This window comes from Acomys russatus, chromosome 25, assembly GCF_903995435.1.
Source record: "Acomys russatus chromosome 25, mAcoRus1.1, whole genome shotgun sequence".
Lineage (NCBI taxonomy): Eukaryota > Metazoa > Chordata > Mammalia > Rodentia > Muridae > Acomys > Acomys russatus.
Genome location: NC_067161.1, coordinates 22,243,791 through 22,261,470, shown reverse-complemented (window position 1 = coordinate 22,261,470; position 17,680 = coordinate 22,243,791). Strand labels below are relative to the sequence as shown.

The 17,680-nt window shown below is 38.4% G+C and overlaps 1 pseudogene; it reads left to right on the top strand.

Moving 5' to 3' along the window:
- The first annotated feature begins 15,851 nt into the window (after positions 1 to 15,851).
- LOC127208645 (microtubule-associated tumor suppressor 1 homolog) lies at positions 15,852 to 16,996 on the top strand (annotated as a pseudogene).
- Positions 16,997 to 17,680: the final 684 nt, after the last annotated feature.

Below are 17,680 nucleotides of genomic sequence, written 5' to 3'. Positions count from 1 at the left end.
GATCCACGGGCACAGGGAAAACAGAGAGGGCTAAATGGGTATAACATTGGCTTTTAAAACCTCAAAACCCACCCCCAATTACACTAAGTCTCTAACAAGGTCACTTCTCCCAAATCCTTTCCAAACAATTCCACCAAATAGATCTAGTACTCAAATATAGGGGAGCTATAGGGGACCATTCTTATTTAAACCACCACACAGAGACTTAATCTTAAGAACTTTCAAACAGTAGTGATGTTCTAAACTCACAGATTTCCATGCAATTTGTTAGGCTGGTCTCAACATAGTGTATTTTTTAGATACAGAAGGTCAGCCTTAACTCAGCAATGTTTTTACTGCTTAATTTCCTATGTAATCCTGTATTGGCTTCTGTGGGATTCGATGCCTACATTTCATCTCTGTATGTCTAGCCTCTGTACTAATCACTCTCATTAATGTTTACTAGAATTATCATAATAATGGCCTCATAAACAGTCTCACTAATTTTTCTCATGGGATTAAGTCTATAATGAAAACGAACAATAGTTACCATTTACTGAGGATTTCTAACATACTAGGTGTGATTTTACATTATTTAAATGACGATGACCTTGATGTTGTATTTTCTTTCCCATAACAAAGAGATGGAGACTTAACAGGAAGAGAAAACAAGTGTGCAGTCAGCTTCGAGACATTCATAGAGTAAGGCCATTCCCACTAAGCCTGATGACCTCAGTTTGATCCGTGGAACTCAGACTGTGGAAGGAGATAACTGACTCCTGTAAGGTGCCCTCTGACCGCCACCATCCCTCCCACACCCTCCTCCCTCTTACATAAATAAAATGTAATTTTAAAATGAATGGGATCCAATCCATTCCATATTCAAGTGTATTCTTCTGAAACATCCTCCTCCCATTCCCACTCTGTATTGAGAGACACTCTTATTTTAAAATAGTTACTTTCCTAGGCCTGTCTACTATACAGCATGGGTGTTTAGGGCAAACATTTTATCTATTGCAGATAAAATTGTTCCACAGGATTTCCTGATGTTTTTCAGTAAAACTAGAAATAATAGAAAATTTTCCAATAGAAAATAAAGCTGATTTTTTTTTTATTTTTAAAATATCTTTTCACTTTTGTATTTTTTGAGTCAAATATGATCATTCATTTTTATTATATTAATTTGTTTATAATACCAATTATTTAAATACAGTATGAAATGAACTATCATCTTATTTATAAAATAAAATACAGTGTAACAAATTAGTGAGTGAAAACTACACGAATTTCATCATTTAGCTGCCAAAATTAATCTTTTCAAATTAAAATTATCTTGCAGGGAATTAGAAATAACTGATATAGTATAGTGTGTTATTTTATAGGCATAAAGAAATGTTATTTTAGGAGTATTAGGTATAACTTTTGTATTATCCTGATTATTCATAAAACATGCACAGAGAAATGATGGGCAGGTTATTATGATCAAATTATTGAATGTTTGTGGGAGAAGTGGATTTTTAAATTTCTGTCATTCTGTGTTTTAAACTTTTTAAATGACAGACATTTGATACCTCAATGTTAAATGGAATTTGACTTAAAACACCATATTAGTATAATTACATAAAATTAGTACAATCTAAGACAAGGATTCTAGAAAAAGAATAACGCCTTCTTTTCTTTTCATTTCTTTGAGAGTGAGACAAAAATCTCAACTCTTTGCAGTCTAGGCTGATCTTGAACTCATAGTTTTTATCTTGGGTAAGTCTCCCAAACACCGTGATTTCAGGCATGTATTAACGTGCATATCTGAGAAGTTTCTGGCTACATTTGTAAATTGCATTTACATCAACCCCAAGATTGCAGAATGGTGGTGAGTGGGGATAAGGAGAAATTTTAGAATGTCCTAAATACTATGGTTTGGGTGTGTGCGGAAGGATAGACAAAATAAGTCAGAGAGAACCAAATAATTATTTTTACCATTTTTGTCATATTGTCTGGATAGAATATTATTGAGACAAAAAAAGCCATAGCTTATTTTAGGCTGTTTCCTATAACCTGTAACCATAACATGTTGCTTGAGACGTGATTATTTATAAATGAATGAATTTTTCTCATACTCCCAGAGGCTAGAGTCTAGGATCAGGCAAAACAGTTGGCAAGAACCACACGATATATTATACAATGGTAAAAAGGCATAAGGGCAAGTAGACAAATCTCACAAAAAGCTGGGGAGGGACCAGTGATCTTCGATTATTGCACAACTCTTGTTCTAACTGGCTAATATCTTCTTGGACTAATATACAGCAATGCAAAATATCTTTGGGAGTATCCTTATGTATAGTTTGTGACCAGTGGAGCAATGGCTAAATCACAAGAGAACTCCTTCTGTGGCTATCAAGTGCACATATTCAGTACTTTCAAGTTTGTTTAGCTGTTTCAGTGGAAATAGTACATTATCAACATTAAGAGAAAGGAAAAATTATTAGGATGAAAATACATACAAAGCCTGAAAAAGGATTATAAAGATTAATGAGAGAAAATAAAGCATAAAATTCTCAGTTATAAAGCGTCATCTATTAATATCCTTGATCCTTCGTGAGCTTCTGAGGTGCGATAGGAAAGTATATGCTCCAGGTAGGCACAAAGCATCTGCATGCACCTTAGCACATTAGTCTCCATGCTTATTGAAAACAAAAGCAAGGCCAGTATGGAGGAATACAAGGAGTAGAGATGGCCTACTGAGATACGGGGCCCATAAGTTATTCCCATAGATAAGGGCTATAGGGCATTAATTAATGTGGGTAATGTGATGGCTGGGTGTGATAGTAGACACCTGCAAGCCTAGGCTCTGCAAGGCAGAAACAAGGATCCAAAGTAAGAAGCCATCCTGCAACACATAACAAGGACTCATATAGAAAAATAAAAAGACTGTACGGGCACACAGTGGGGATTTCATAGAATAACAAGGAATACCATACTTATGCCCTTCCCTTGGAAATGGTAGCAACTGGAAATCATTGCATTAAGCATAATAAGTCAGAAGAGAAAGACAAATAGATCATGTTTTTTTTTTCTCTCATGTGGCGACGATAGCCTGTACGTGGATGGATTTTCACAAGTACGATGATGTGAAAGTAGAAGGTAGAGTGGGGAAGTAGGGAGACTAGTGGCAGGGGAGGTGAGGGGGTGTATAATGTTCTTAGTAAATGTCTTCTCATTGGCAACCGTAAGAGATGACGACGCTCCAAAGTTATAGAGAATTATGGGTGACTGTTCCAGCCACAAATTGTTTCTCTCATTTTTTTTTTTTTCCTTCACTTTGGAAGCTGTTAGCCTGCCCCTCCCAGTTGATTCGGGTAATTAATTTTATTTCTTCTCCAGTCTCTAATGGGGTTGTAGATCAGATAGTTTAGTTTTACAATTAAGCTTAGTTGCTTAGGAATTAAGATGTTTTTAGGTCTAGATAGAAGTTTTACGTTGATAGAGATGAGATATAATAGATATCGACTTACATTCAGAGTATTACACTCACCAATATAGTAATGATGTTTTCTTCAAGATTGCCAAAAACAAATCGCAAAAAAAAAACCCAAAAAACAAAAATCAACAACAACAAAAACAAAAAAACAAAAACAAAACAAAACAAAAAAAACCCATGAATGTAACACTTATATAATTCCTGATTATTTCACGGTTCTGCTTGCTGTATGTAGTTTATTGTATATATGTGTAACAATATATATGTATATGTAAAAAAAAAAGAAGAAGAAGAAAAGAGAGAAGGGCCAGAGTGCCTGATATATTTGAACAAACTTTTCACCATAAAACCCAACACTGTATATAATGAGTAACTGCCAATAACTCTTTAATATTGTGTATGAGTGGATGTGCCATGTGTATTGGTTAGGGTCTGCAAGAATATATGTGACAATTAAAAAATAATTAATGGGGAGACTTATTTCGCTATGAGTACCAAGAGCCAACATGAGATGTCAAAATATCCTTAACATAGCAACAGCCTGGAGAGGAAGGGAAAGACCTTCTAGGATCCTAAAGAAAACTACAGTTAAAGAAGTGCAGCTTGAAATAGAAGCTGTGATGCTAAGAAGTAGAGACAACCCTCATCAAACCACAGCCCTGTGTGGAAGAAAAGACTGATTACATATCCCAAGCTCCCATTGCCTGCAGATGAATTTACATGTGGCAAATGCAGTGGAAGCCAGAGCATATGAATGCTGAGATCCCCAGAGCAGAGAGGCAGGGAGCAGCCCCATATGTGCAGATAGAAAATATCTAGTTTATGACATAAGGACAGCAGGACTGTGATGTATAGAATCCAAGCAGTCGTAACTGTCTAGGTTAGTGATTATGGTCCTTAGACTAGAGGGTGACTAAGGAGATAGTGGAAAGATGTCAGAAACATTGTGAAAGCAGAACTGTTTGCTTTAGATACTTATTTCTAAGTCCTATCTTTCTCTGGGCCATACCTGGTCATACCATTTTTAAATTTATAAGACCAACTTAACCATTAAGAAAATAATATACAGAGAGGGGAGGACATTAGAAATGTGTGAAAATGTTATGATTGATTTTTTTGTATTAAACTCATTATTTTGATTGTTGGGAGACTGTTTTCTCCCAACTGCTGTACATTGTACCATCAAGTTTCCCACATTTGGGGGAATTGCGGGGATCAGCACAGCTAGAGGGCAACAGATACGTCTCATTTTGGGAAATCTACCTTTCTGATTACGATACCTCCCTTTCCAGGTAAGCATATTAAGTTAGAATTTATTGGACCTTATTTACCAAATATTAAATGGCTTCATATTTAATTATATCACCACCTCTGTGAGGAATACAGTATATCTGTTTGGCAGGTGAGAAAAACCTAATAGATTTTTTCCTTCAAGTCAGGGAAAGGAGTGTCATTCATATTCAGCCTTTAAAAGTTTTATTTTACCAAATGGGCATCATAATAACTTTCTTTTAACACTTCATCAAGAATTTACTCAGTTTTCTCTTTTAAAAATTTTAAAATATTTTCTCATATATTATATCTCTACCATAGTTTCCCCTCCCTCCGTTCTCTCCTCTTAGTCCTTCACCTCACCTCACCTCTACCCCTAATCCAATCCATTCCTTGCCTGTTTTCCTTCAATAAAGGGCAGGTTTTCCAGGATAGCAGCTAAACATGGCACACATACCAAGTTTTAACAAGACTAGGCTCTCCCCCGCATACTAAAGATGGACGCGGCAACACAGTGTGAGGAAACGTTCCCAAATGCAGGCAAATGAGTCAGAGACAGCCCTCACTCTCACTGTTAGAGTCCCTAACCTAGCTACACAACCATAACATAAATGCAGAAAGCCTAGAACAGACACACACAGGCTTCCTGGTTGTCTGTTAAATCTCTATGAGCCAATATCTACGATGGAAGACTTCCATGGTTACAGGAGATGGCCAGTTCAGGTTTTTGTCCCCCATTACCAGGAGTCTTTGCCAGAACCTGCTCTGACAATATCGAACAGATCCTAGATCAGGGAGTACAGACTGAGAAATAAAAGAACAGAGATAAGAAACTGAGGCAAGAAATAGTCGGCAATAAAGGACAGACTTGCGGGGCTTGCAGTCAATACCACAAGACCCTTGACTTTATTCACCAGTTCAAGGTATGCACATCTCAGGCGTGGGAAAACAAAGCAGAAGGTCATTCTCAGGAGATGATGCTGACATTCTCATGGGGAAAATGGTGTAATCTCAACCGACACTCAGCCTAGATGCCACAGCGTACAATTTCTGAAAATCTGAAGACCTTGTGTGTATGCTTGGCAAAACATCTTGTGTAATTAACGTCTCAGCAATTCATGGAATTCTTATACTGGAGCAGAGAGCACAAGAGCAATACCTATGAACAGGGAGCCTTTACAAAGGGCAAGGCAAGTCTTAGGTAGGGTCACCCTCAGAGATTCCTGGGAGACTCCACTGGACTAGCTTTTTACCTCACTTCCAAAATGCCCCCCAATTCCAGCTGTCCTTCCCGTACTTTTCCCCTTCATCTTCCCCCCAAATTAATATCACTTATTCCTGGCCCCACCTGCCCATAGTTTACCCAGGGGGGGGGTCATGCATCCCCTCTTGAGTCCTTATGGCTTAGCCTCTTGGGGTCTATGGATTGTAGTATGGATATTTTAGTTTACAGCTAGTATTCCCTTATACATGAGTACATACCAGCTTTGCCTTTCTGGGTCTTGGTTACCTCACTCAAGATTTTTTTTTTCTAGTTTTATCCATTTGCCTTCCAATTTCACTGTGTTATTTTCTTTTAAAGGCTGAGAATATGTCACTGTGTAAATGTACGACCTTTTCTTTATCAATTATTCAATTGACAGACATCTATGCTGTTTTCTATTTCTAGCTATTATGCATAAGCTGCTATGGACATAGTTGAACAAGAATCCTTGTGGTAGAATGGAGTATCCTTTGGCTATATGTCCATGAGCAGTACAGTCATGTCTAGATGTGATGGATCCCCCAAATTTCTCAGAAACTGTCATATTGATTTCCAAAGTGACTGTACATGTTTACACTCTTACCAGCAATGGAAGTGTGTTCCCTTTGCTCCAAATCCTCTCCAGCATGAGATGTCTATTTTGTCTTTTATCTTAGCATTCTGACAGGTGTAAGATGGAATCTTAGCTTACACAGTCTCCTATGACATGATTTTTCTGTTGTTGTGGGTTTCAAAATATACATAGCTCTCAACTTTACCTTTGATCTTTCAATCTAACCAACCGATGAGGCATATGTTTAAAGGGAAACACGAAGCTCCCAACAAGGACTGAGTTCCATGGTCCAGTTCACAATGGTAAAGTTGTATTCATGTAGTGAAAGGGACTATATGAATGGCATGGAAGCTGGCCTCTACCTATGATGGTAAATGGAACTATAATGACCCTTTTATACACACACACACACACACACACACACACACACACACACATGCACATGCACACGCACACGCACAGGCCCACACAGGCACACGTACACGCACACATATCCAAAATGGTCTGTTTTACATCTAGCATCTACTTCAACAATTCAAAATTGTAGCTGAACTTCCAAACGCTCACAGTCTTTGCATTCTAGTACCAAACTGTCTGGAAAATTCAGATGAGGTTTATTCCAAAAGTTCTCTCTCATTCTGCACACCAAGAAGCAGAGTAGAAGAACTTGGGATGATGTGCTAACTCTCACAGCATTTTATTCTCCACCTTCCTCATGCTGTTGTTACTGCCAAGTTGGACACTTTTCAGCCACGTGATAATGTCTTCCCTAGTGTCTTTCCAGTTGTACAAAAGTAATGTTCCCTAGTCAGAGTGCACAGTTGCAGGTCTCTTGTCTCAAGTTGGCAAAAATGTTATTTTCCCTGAATGTCCTGATGCTTACCATCTTTTGAGAGGCCTATATGTGGGGGACAACCCTAGACTGGCATCCTGCCATGCTTCCCTTAGCCAACGTTTCAAGCACAAATTCGTCCCCTATTCCAAAAAGATATCCTAAAAACTCTGTTTGCTATTGTATGATTTTTTTCTCTCTCCTCCCATGAAGCCATGTTTGTATACTTAGTATATGAAACACTTTTTAATCTACTGAGATAAACAAGTTTGCTGGTTTTGTGTACCTGTGTGTACATGTGTGTCATGTGAAGGAAATTTTTTGCAAGATTTGAAAAGCATCATAAATTTAACTAAAGTTGTTTTCATAATAAAAATCTGGAGGTTGGGTGGCTTGGGCATTTTGAGGAATAAACAAAGAAGTATATATTGAAAAGAATTATTTGTTTTCATGTTACTAGCCATCTTAAGACAATTGAAGAGATAAGGTTCTGTCTCAGTATCTAAAAGGCCTTAAATTAGAATTTATTTTCACATATAAAAAGTATATTCAGCACCAAGGATTAAAACACAAAAAATCTAGTCTCTTTTTAAGTCTAAACTGTAAATGTGTGAGTGTATGGGACACATATTTTATCTGCACTGATTGACGATCCACTTTGTGTGTTTCATACAGACACTTTTCACTTGACCTGAACAGTATAATAGAGATTGGGACCAAGTAAGGTCTATGAGGCTTATGCTTGGGATTACAGGAAAGTCACCTCACTAGAATAATAGTTTATTAAAGCCACTTTGTTGTAAGTATTATCATGAATCAAAAATGTGAAATTTCAGGGTCTTCCTTAGTGTTATAGTTTCAAAACATATGCAAATATAAATACTCAAATTGTACAGAATAGACTGAGAGGCTCAATTAAACATCTGTGGCATTGTTTTGGTGGTACTTAGTGACAGGAATAAGACAAAGTTTCAGTTCATTAATGTCTCTTTTTATATTCCTAAAGGAAAAACTCCACAAATACGAAGCAAACATAGATGTCATTTCACCAATATCATGAAAAAAGAATATATAGGTGAGTGACCCTATTAAACACACACACACACACACACACACACACACACACACACACACACACACACACAGATGCGCACATGCATGCACACACACGCTTTCAATTCTCCCTTGGAGATGATTTACTTTGCTTATAATTTCGATATCATTTTGTCTCTTGCTTTTGTCACTATTTGCTGCCTATTCCTCAGCCTAAACCACAGCTGTCGCCACTTTAAGGTGATTCAAATGAGCATTTTATTTGCAGTAAAGCATAAAAATGCTAATTGAGAGATACCTAGACTAACAGATAGCTGTGTTTGGGCATGTGTGTGTTTAAATTATAGTATAACACAAATAATATTAACATAGGCAAAAACAATACGGTAAAATTTTCTAACAGAGGACGATAACTTGAAGGTAGATATGAAGCTGTGTGAGTAAAGCCCAAGACATACTAGTAGAGAATTTTATATAGATATATGTGTAAGCATATATATATAGACACATATATATATATACACACACATATATATGTATGGGTACATATATACGTAATACATCTAAATATAGTGCATTAAGGTGTTGACTCATCTGTTACATACCAAAAATTCTTGAAGTCAATGAATAGAAGTGGTAAAAGTATACAGGACTCCATGTCTTTAAGAAATTCTGCTGGGAGACTGTGGCAGCATGCACAGCGCCTGCATAGGTACCAGTGCTGAGATGGAAGTGAACTCGGCTTCCACTCCTAACCTAGAAACTCTGCAATTGATGCTGGCTGGAAAGGAAAAGTTACTTTTCTCCAATAGAGTCTCATTGGGTATGTTAACCACATGTCACTGTAGGCCCATGGCCCAGAGAAGTTGGCTAATACAAAATGAACTCAATAGTACTTATTTTTTTAAGACTCTTTGTTTCATTATTTGGACTTTATTTTTTGTCTTTTGGTCTTTTGCTTGTACATTTCTTGTTTTTATTGTTATTATTTGCTTTTCAAGAGAGATAAATGGCATGGACTTAGGAGTAGAAGGGAAAAGCATGACCAGAATATATTGTATGAAAAACATAAATTTCAGTTAGAAAATAAAACTAAATTAAAATATATATACAAAAAGAAAATCCAAACAGAAATCAATATTGTGTGAGAGATAAGGCACTAATTGTACACTATATATTCTGCAATGAACCTGTACAGGAAAAATTGGATCGTCATGAGAGGAGTTCTAGAAAGAGATTCAAAGTAAGCTAAAAGCAAGAACAGTATGTGTAGGAGGGAAGGGGAAAGTTAAGTGAGCTGAGGAAAATGACAGAGCACTTGTCTGGCATGTATGAGGCCCTGGGTTGAACCCCAACACTAAATGCACACAAGAGCACACACACATCTTAGAGTCAATCTCATACTTTTGCAAAAAGATTGGGAATAGTTGTGCCTCAAGACCCAGCTATTTGTTATGAATGTAACATTTATATAATTCCTGATTGTTTCATGATTCTTCTTGCTATATGTAGTTTATTATATATGTGTGTAATATTATAAATGTATATTTTTTAAAGACCCAGCTATACCACTCCTGGACATACCCAAAAGATGTTCCACCATACAACAAGGACATTTGCTCAACTATGTTCGTAGCAGCTTTGTTTGTAATAGCCAGAATCTGGAAACAACCTAGATGTCTTCAACCAAAGAATGGATAAAGAAACTGTGGTACATTTACACAACAAAATACTATTCAGCTATTAAAAACAAGGAAATCTTGAAATTTGCAGGCAAATGGATGAAACTAGAAAAGATCATCCTGAATGAGATAACCCAGACCCAGAAAGACATGCAATGGTATATATTCACTTATAAGCAGATATTAGTTACATAATACAGGATAATCACACTACAATACACAGACCTAAAGAAACTAAATAACAAGGAGGACCCTAGAAAGAATGCTTAATTTTCATTCAGAAGAGCAAATGATATAGACACCAGAAGTCCTTTAAGAGAGGAAACAGGAGAGGTCCTCTGAAAGACTCCACCCAACAGATTGAAGCAGATGCTGAGACTCACAACCAAACTTCAGGATGGAGAGCAGGGAGTATTAAGGAAGAGTTGAGGGATAGAAGGACCTGGACGGGACAGGAGCTCCGCACAAGACCAGTGGAGCCAAAAACACCTGGGAGGAGTGTGTGTGTGTGGGGGGGGCGTTCTGCAGAGACTGATACACCAACCAAGGACCATGCATGGTGAGGACATAGACCCTCAGCTCAGATATAGTAGATAGGTAGATAGGCAGCACAGTCTCCTTGTGGGTCCCATAATATGAGGCTACTTCTGACATGGACTCTGGCCCACACACATTGTTCATTTCCTCCTGGCTGGGAGGCCTTGCCAGGCCACAGAGGAAGAGGTTACAGGCAGTCCAGATGAGACTTGATAGGCTGAGGTCAGATGTTAGGGGAGGAGGGCTCCCCCTTGGTGAAGACTAGGGGAGGGGAGAAAGGGGGTGAGAGAGGGAGAGTGGGACCTGGAGGTGATTAGAGAGGGGCTCCAATCAGGATGTTAATTGGAAAAACTAAAAATAAAATTAATTAATTGATTAAAAAAAAGAAACTGTAATGAAAAAGTTTTTAAAAATGAAATATATATATATATATATTGTCTAACAATGTTATTATTAAGGTTATGACTATTGGCAGTATTTCTAGATGGGAGGTCCACCACAATCAACAATAGCACAGAGGCAGGAGCAGTACACTAGGAGCAACATGTTGGCTAATAGTAAAGGGACTGTAAGTTATATTAGTTGTGCAAGAGATAGGAGTAGTGAAAAAGAATGTAGCCCTTATTGAATATTAGTGTATATCAGATACATTACAGTTACGCAAATGAGTTTCGTGAGGGGAGTATTAGTATAGCCATTTTATAGGACAAAAAGGAGAAAACTAGCATGTAAATTTTATGAGATCCAAGAGAGTGTCAAACAAGCAACTGCCATATTGCTTGTGCTTAGTAAAAGACGTGAAGGACAAATTTCAAGTAGCACAGCAGATGAGAATGTAAATGGACAAATTTAGACAATATATATTTTTGTGAGTCAAGCTTCCCTTCTTTGTAGGCCGGTGATTTCTTTTCTTTTTCTTTTTTTTTCAAGGAATACTTTGTAAAGTGAATTAGAGCATTCTAGAGTAAGAAACGTAGCTTCAATGGAATCTGTTCACAGTATTACTACTGAATGCTGAAAAAGCAAAATTGCTTCTATGTGAAGTAATCACATAGCCCATTTTATAAGATTCTTAAAAGGATTTCGTCCATCTGGGAGATGCAAAAATTTGCTTCTGAGGTTCGACTATCAGCAGCTAAATAGGTAATATACTTTATATATTCTGATAGAGTCACTTAATTATCCTAAGAGACAAAAATAAGAAAATTACAGAGAATACAGAGCAGTTAGACATATCTCGCAGAAAATAGACACTGGGCATGCATTAAGAAGGCAAAGGAGCTCCGTCACTCTTCCCACCTTCATCCTGAATGCAGCACTGCACTACTCCAAAACCTATCTCGTGTCTCCCTTCCCTTTTCAGCTGTCCCCCCTCCTAGTCCTTTCCTCACTTCTTTACGCTTTTTAGTAATTTAGATGTTGGCAAAGGTTGTTACATGAAGTATGGGAATAGAAAAAATATTATTCAATATAAAAGTAAAATTAAGCACCATGTAAAGACCTAAATTATACGAAAGTGGAGCTTCATTTAAATGACATGGATTATGAGAGTTGTAGCCCTAGCACTTAGAAGGCTGAGAGTGTCAAGGCTACTCTTAGTTGAAGGCCAACTAAGCTACAGAGTAATAGAGTCTATCCCACATCAAACAAAACAAATGTCAACAAAAGAAAACACTATATACACTTTTCATGTGATCGGGATATGGTCTCATTTCCTTTACTTGTTGTTGTGATCAGATACTTCGATACGCGTACATCAAGGGAAAGGGGGGATATTTAGGGACAGACTCCGAGATTCCTGTTCATCACTGCAGAGTAATTACAGAGACTTGAAGGACTGGTCATGTTACCTCCACAGACATAATGGGCACTGAGGAATGCACAATACTGTTCAGCTCCCTTTATCTACTTGTATAGTCCAGGTTCCCAGCCGTGGAGTGGTGTCACACACAACGGGGGGCTTCACGCATCAGTTATCACAGCCAAGATATCCTCCTAGAGTGATGCCTAGAGGTTCATTTCCCTGGTGCTTTTAGATTTCATTAAGATGACAGTTACCATGGAAGATAGCTGCAAACACATAAAACCAGGGTAAACTAGAATGTTTGTGTCTCAGGTTTGGCGGCTCTGATATTAAAAAACAAAAATGTTTTCTAAAATATGAAAAGGGGGGGGGATGCCTGCTTTCGTTGTGTTAATACGATGCTTTTGAAACTTGGTGAGCTTACGTTGCAACAATAGATATGCTGAGGGTATTCACTGTAGATAGGGTTACAACAAAGCAGGCGATCTTGCATCAATGCCTAAAAGTAAAAATTAAATTGTAGTGCCATACAGTGGTGGCGCACTCCTTTAATCCTAGCACCTGGGAGGCAGAAGCTGGTGGATATCTGTGAGTTCAAGTCAGCCTGGTCTACTGAGGGAGTTCCACGACAGCCTTGACTACACAGAAAAACCTGTCTCAAAAAAAAAAAAAAAAAAAAAAAAAAAAAAAACCTAACTAACTAACTAAATAAATAAAGTTGTAGCAATGTTAGCAATGTCAGCCTCAACTAAAATAATCTCCAGAAAAATCAATTACTTTACATAGTTCATCTGCCCTTTGACAGCTGTCAGAAGCATTCTTGTGTGCATATCAGCGTCATAGTTTTAATCTAAAGGCAAAGGTTGTCTTTCTAGTTTATATTCTAACTTACAATTTTAACATGAAATATATATTGTCAATTTTCAAAACTGGGCATACCAAATCAATACATTGGAAAAAGGCATCAATTCATAAGGCAAACTGTAACTTATCATAATAGCTTCAAATCATAAGATAGCAGGAGGTAAAGTGAGTGTTTTAAAAATTATCTGACATATTTTCAGTAGATGTAAAAATATATAAGCTTTATCAGGCAAAAAGGAGGCTATCTGCCTCTGGTCAAGATGGTTAAAATATCAAATCTACTTTCTTAATTAAATACTATTTTAAACAACAACAACAAAAAAGATAATTACATTGGGAGCCTTTAGCACTCTTGATCTTATATAATCCAGAACTGATCAGTGAGATAAGTGAACAACGTGGGAAGCTCTGCTTACCCCACAAAGGTTAGAGCAGGTGAGTTTTCATGCCATGGAACAAGAAGAAGAAGTTCAAGCCTTCCTTTGTGAATTCCTGACATTTGAAAATGTAGACAACAATCTACGATGATCAAATTTGAGTTTATAGAAGACAAAAAGAAAGAGAGTCTAACAGAGCCTGAGGCTGAGCAAGCCAAGAGCAATGGTGGCATGACAGACTTGAGGGCTGTGGGCAAGATAACCTGAGGCTGGAGGAAGAACCATATTAAGATCAGAGAGAATGAACCTTGGTGGTCATCTAGGGTTGGATATGGTGGGTGGCTTTTCCACAGCAAACCAAAAGCCAAGTTCATGTAGCATTGGGTTAATTGTGCAGAAAGGATCTATACTGACTAATGGGTACCATGTAGACTCAGACATTTCTAATATGGCCTAATAAGACTTACAAGTAAATACGAAAAGGATCAAACACTGTTTGCGGGGCAGTGAGGTAAGTAGAGGTAGAGGTGCTTGCTGCCAACATGAGTGCCTGAGTCTGATACCCAGAATTCACGTGGTCAAAGGAAAAACAAATTTCAGACTCCCATAAGTTAACTGCTGACTTTTACACATGTGCCATAACATACACATCCATGGGCGTGTGTGCACTGACATATACACTTAAAAACAGACAGAAATTTAAATTTCAAAATTAAAAGAAAACCAGGCTTGGTGGTACACACCTGTAATCCCACCACTCAGAGAAGCTGGGGCAGGCAGATCCCTGAGAGTTCGAGGCCAATAGAGTACAGGACCGCCAAGGCTCCAAAGAGAAACCTTGTCTTGAAAAATCAAAAACCAAAACCAAAATAAAACAAAACATTTTATTCAATAAAATGCTACCAAAAATCTCTAGTTCTCAACAGTTATTCAAGATTTCTTGTGATTTTTTCCTCCCACTCTTCCCTTCCCTTTTAACTTTCTCTTTCTTTTTGATAGAGCCCCCCCAGTGTAACTCAGACTAGCCTCAAACTGCAGTTCAGCCTGCCTCAAGATCTCCGCCTGCTACTGAAACCTTAGGTGTACACTTGATGATTTTTTTTCTTCAAAAAGCTTTACAGTTATAAACAAGTCTCAATGCAATAAAAACAAAGAAGTGTCCAAGTCATACAAAGGCATTCTGACACAAAATAATAAACTAAATATTAATGTTTCAAAAAAGATATTTACTCACAAAATATTTGAAAATTTATTGTGATGTGATGTATGTTCTATGAGTCAAGGAGAAAATAAAAAGGAAAATGAAAACAAGTCTGAATTTAGTGAAAATGAATTGCAACATATCAGAGTTTGTGGAGGGTTCTTAGAGAGGAATTTATATTTAAAAGAAAAAGTATATCAAATCATCTTGCTTTCAACATGAAGAAACTAGAATAATAAGACAAAAGTAAATGCACTAAAAAATTCAAAGGAAGAAGAAAAAGTTAAAAAAGAAAGAAAAAAAGGAAAGAAACACAGAAGAGTAGAAAACAATAATATAATTTAGGCACCGTGGTGCATGTTTGTAATCCCAGCACTCAGGTAGGCAGAAGTAGGTGGATTTCTGTGGGCTCGAGGCCAGCCTGGTCTACAAAATGACTCCAGGAAAGCCAAGGCCAGACAGAGAGACCTTATCTCAAAAAGACAAGAAGAAGAGGAGGAGGAGGAGAAGAAGAAGGAGGAAGAAGAGGAGGAAGAGAAGGAGGAAGAGGAGGAAAACAGTAAGATATAGATGAAAACAGCATTAAACAATTAAACAAAAACAAGTTCCTTGAGAGCAGCACAGGCAAGAGTAGGTTGCACTAGGAGGGAAGAAAATGTACAGTTCACTGGTTTCTACACGAAGAGCAATGGCACCATGACAGATTCTACAGGCATTAATGTATAATGGAAAGCATTATGAATAATATTATATCTATTAAATGGACAGTGGACATGAAATAGACTTGTTCTTTGAACAGGACAAAGTATAAAAGCTCAGTCAAGAAACCCAAGCCTATTAAAGGAATATTAAAATATTCTTCTAGGAGGGTGAGAGACAGCTCGGTTGATCATGCCTGCAATCCAAGCATGAAAATCTGAGTTCAGATGCTCTGGATCCACGTAAAAAGCTGGCCATGGGGCTTTCATTCCTTCCCCTTGCAGTTGAAAAGGGCAGGCAGAAGAATCCCAGAAGCCTGTGCATCCAGACCCAGACAGCTCCAGATGTGCTGCCCTCGGAAAGAACCCTTGAGTTGGCTCAATACAAAAGAAAATGTGAAAACCCAAGTGGGTTCAGCCTGCATCTCAAACAGCTTATTTCCTGTGGTAATACCAGGTTTGAAGCACTCTGGGTTGTGACCCAGCACCTCCTGTCTGAGTTGCTACTTCAAACACCTGTGAGAAGCTAGAAAAGGCTAGGAATGACTTACAAACAGCATATGAGTGATTTGTCCAGAAACTAAACCAGCAACGTCAGATGGACCGGACGGAGGTGGAGAACCGGCTGAAGGAATCCTACACCGCGAAGTGTGAGGAACCTTATAACATTTATATCGAGGAGGCAAGAGCAGTTTGGCAACTTAAATGCGGCCCACGAAACCACTAATCTGGAGATCGAAGCTAGCCACTCAGAGAAAGCAGAATTGCTGAAGAAGACCTATGAAGCCTCCCTTTGAGAAACCAAGAAAAGCCATGAAATGGAAAAGAAGTCACTGGAGAACCCGCTTAATGAGAGAAGCAGGAATTGCTAGAGAAACAAAATCAATGATCTGAATAGTAAAAAAACGATGCTCTAAATGAGATCCAAGGAGCAAAAGCGAATATCAAGAGAGAAGGCGATTCAAACAAACCCTCAGGTCATGTATCTGGAGCAAGAGCTAGAAAGCCTGAAAGCGGTGCTGGAGATAAAAAAAATGAGAAGCTGTATCAGCAGGACATGATGCTAATGAAGACGGAAACGCTGGTGGACAATGGCTCGACATTGATTGGCAAGCGGAAGTGATTCCAGAAGGGAAATGAAGAATTAAAAGCTTGAGTGGACAAACACACGGCGATTTCAAAGGCAGCTTTCCAACAAGCAGGCTACGTGGCCCTACAGGAGTCCCCTGGAAAAGGAGTCAAAGGTCAACAAGAGACTGACCACGGAGAACGAGGACTTACTGCGGAAGTTGCACAGTGGGGACCTGTGCAGCCCCAAGAGATTCCCCCACTGTGCATCCATTACTTTCCACTCCCCCAGAACTCTGGTTCCTTCTGCAGCCCCAGCATCTTACCCAGATGATGCTTTCAGAACACAGGGGGGACAAAGAGGCTCTCTGAAGGCACCATGGTGCGTTTCTGTAGGACTGACCCTCCCGTGGAAAAGACAGCTGCGTTAGTTTCCTGGAATTTCCACAGGATAACTGGAGAGCAGCCACCACTCTATCAGCTAAAACAGATTTTGGAATTGAAGTGGACATAGCAGCACAAAGCACTTACAGAGCGAGGGAATCTTGTTCTTTGCCTTCCTTCACCTAAGCATAGGGGGAAACTCTCAGGGGCCTATTAAGTTAAAGGTTTATAAGCTTTATAATGTTCGTCACAAGAAAAAAAAAAATAGCTGGCCATTGGCTCCTAAACCTCTAGCCTTACTTCTGAGGAGATGGAGAAATGAGCTTCACTGAGGCTTGCTGGCTGAGTATTCTGCCTGAATCTGTGCTCTTCAGAGTTTGTGAGAGATCTTGTTTCAAAAGGTAAGGTGGTGAGGAATCGAGAAACACACCTAATATTGTCCTCTGTCCTCCACACGCAGGTACACATATGTGCATGCTTATGTGTATACAGCAGAGTTCATGCCTACACACACACACACACACACACACACACACACACTTATCCAAAAACACACAAATGCTGAGACTGGTGTATTGATTTGTTGCTAATCCCAGCTACTCCTGAAGCCATATTGGGGAGATTTCAAGTACAA